Here is a 2,770-nt window from a genome sequence, read left to right as displayed (position 1 = left end):
GGGGGTTCCTGCCCCAAACACTGACAACAAAAGAGCCACAGGCCAGGAATTACTCCTAGGGATGACACAGAGAGCCACCTCCAGCAGCGCTGGCAAAACCCTCACTGACGTGCCCAAGGCAGACAAAATTCATGGAATAAACAGTGGGCCGATAACACCGTGCTGGGACCCACAGCAGGGCTGAGCCCCGGGGCTGGGACACGCAGGTGACCCGGCGAGGCTGGCCGGGGCCGCGTGGCAGCCGAGGCTCTCTCCTGCTGGGCCCTGCGTGGCCGGGGCAGCGCAAGCCACAAGCGTCTCTTTGTGAGAGGAACAGAGGGGCTCTGTGTGCCCCGCGTGCTCCGCGCCGGGCACCTGCTGCCGCTCCGCCGGGCCGGGAGGGGTAAGGAGAACCACCAGCACGCTGCTGCTGCCCCAGGGTGCCAGCATCGGCTCGGCTGCCAGATGTAAGGGATGGACATCCTTGGTGGATGCAGGGGATGGACATCCTTGGTGACGGCAGGCAGGAGCCAGCCGGTGCTTTCCTCTGGCCCTGCACATCCCAAGGCAAAGCGGAATAATTTCCATGAACGCGGAACCGATGCCCCGGATGGCAGCACCTGTGGCGTGCGGGAACTGCCCTGGCACCGCCTTGCCCTGTCCCTCGGGCTGCGAGTGCTTTTCCTTGCAGCAGAGACAGCTACACTTCACACAGCCGAGTTGACAACATAATTTACAGATTTCCCAGCTGATGCCGAGCCAGCAAAGGACTTTATTTGTGTGTATGGTGCCGGGGGGCAAAGCTACCCAGGTGGGATCCACCATTACCAGCAGGTCAACTTAACCCTGCCACAGCAAGAAGGAAGGACAGTAACAGAGACACCAGATCATTCCAGTATGCTGGAACAAGTTGGCTCATGAGATGGATGCTCCCACTGGTGGTGCAGGTGGGGTGAAAAGAGCAGCATTACCCCAGGGCAAGGTTTATGGTGAGAAGGAGGGAAGGGATGCTCTTGTTGCCCTTCTACAGGTTGTTCTGCAGGACTGCCTGACCGGGAAACCAGAGCTGAGGTTTTCAGCTCAGTTTTGGGAAGGCCCTTCACAAAGCCTTTGGTCTCTCATCTCTCTCCTCTGGCTGCCCTGAACATCCATCATGTGGGATCCAGCAAGGAGAGATGCCTGTTGCTGGCAGAGGAAGCCAGCTAGAGGTGCGACTGAATGAAGTCACATTTTCCTCCAGTGACTCAACAGGCAACAACTGAGCTCCGGGCAAGGAACAGCAACAAAGCACCTCCGTCCAAGCTCCCTCCCTGCCCCAGATCCCTCTGTCCATCCAGTCCCCATCCACTCCCAGGCATCCTTCCCGGGAGAGGGGAGCCCACAGGGACTCGCAGCTGAGATCGCTGCCAATGGCACTGCTTCTGCTCTGAGCAATTCCCTCTGCGATCCTTTGCTCCATCAGACTTCCAGCAGATACACGGGCCAGCAAAACACAAGGGCAGAACAATAAAGGGATAAGCACAGGCTTATCTGCTCTCCCCACTGCTCTTTGTCTGCAACCTGGGGGAAAAAAACCCTTTCTGTATTTACTCTGTCAACCACTTCCGCTCCCAACTTCCTCCCAAGGCTGGCCTTGGGAAACATGCCACTGGTGCTTCCCACTTTGCTTTCATTTCCCAGCAATCTTCATCCTGGCCCTGGCTCTCCTCCAAGGCATGGCACAAGTGTGGCACTGCTTCAGTTTGCTCCCCGGCAAGCTAAGGAGGCTGCCCAGACAGGTATTTTTTAGTTAAAAAAATGTCTAGTCAAGCTAAAAAATGCAGGGGGAAAAAAGGTCACCTCCTACGATGTTTATACAGTTTCTGAGAATAGCCTCAAGCCTCATCAAATTGAAGCCCAGAAACTGTCCCACGGAGGAGAAAGCTGGAAACAGAAAATCCTCCTGGCTTGGGGGTTACACTCAGCAGCAGCAGCAGCAGCCTTACTCATCAACCCCAACGTTAAACATCCTGAGCGTGGGATGAAGATATGGCAAAACTGGTAAAGGAACAAATAAATAATCCTACTGATAACTTATTTAAAGCAACTGAGCTGACACAGCTGGCCTGGAGACATCTGACTGACAGTCAATTACTTTACTCCTATGAAAGCCCAGTTCCAAATTTTAAGGGTAGGGTCTTCTAACATACCTCTTCTTGGACTGCATGTGTGAGGATTCCTCCCTTGAGTGGGGACAACCCCTCAAGGTTACTTCTCGAGGCAGAGCGAAAGAGATTTGCTCATAGTCATTGGTATGAGTGAGTAACATCAATCTCTACTTAATAATTGGTTTTGCTGCTTTGATCCAATTGCTTTAATATTGCTTCAATATTGCTTTGTAGTGCACATTATAACGGCTCTTATAGCTTCTATACCGTGCAGTAAATAATTCTGATTAAAACTTTTTGTCTAACCATTCTCATAATAAACCATGTATATTTATATAAATATCTCTGGTTTGCCATCCTTAATCCCTGCGGGACAAAGTTGTACGAAGGTTCGATTACAGCTGGATAATAATAATTACAGCTAGACATAACCACTGACAAAGCCTGGGGCTAAGAGTGGATGCAGTCGCACCTGGACTCCTCTCTGAGGAGTTTGCAAAGCAAAGAGGTTCCTTCTTCACCTCGGGACTCGGTGGGAGCTCCTCTAACAAACTTTGGCTCTGTCGGGAGCACAGCCCGGCAGAGCGGCCCGCGGGCTGCCCGGGGCACAATGCTGCTCGCTGTGCAGCTCGGGGCCCCCTGCC

Source organism: Acanthisitta chloris, unplaced genomic scaffold (assembly GCF_000695815.1).
Source record: "Acanthisitta chloris isolate BGI_N310 unplaced genomic scaffold, ASM69581v1 scaffold32151, whole genome shotgun sequence".
Classification (NCBI taxonomy): Eukaryota; Metazoa; Chordata; class Aves; order Passeriformes; family Acanthisittidae; genus Acanthisitta; species Acanthisitta chloris.
The sequence above is the reverse complement of the archived record's forward strand: the minus strand, read 5'-3'. Positions refer to the sequence as shown.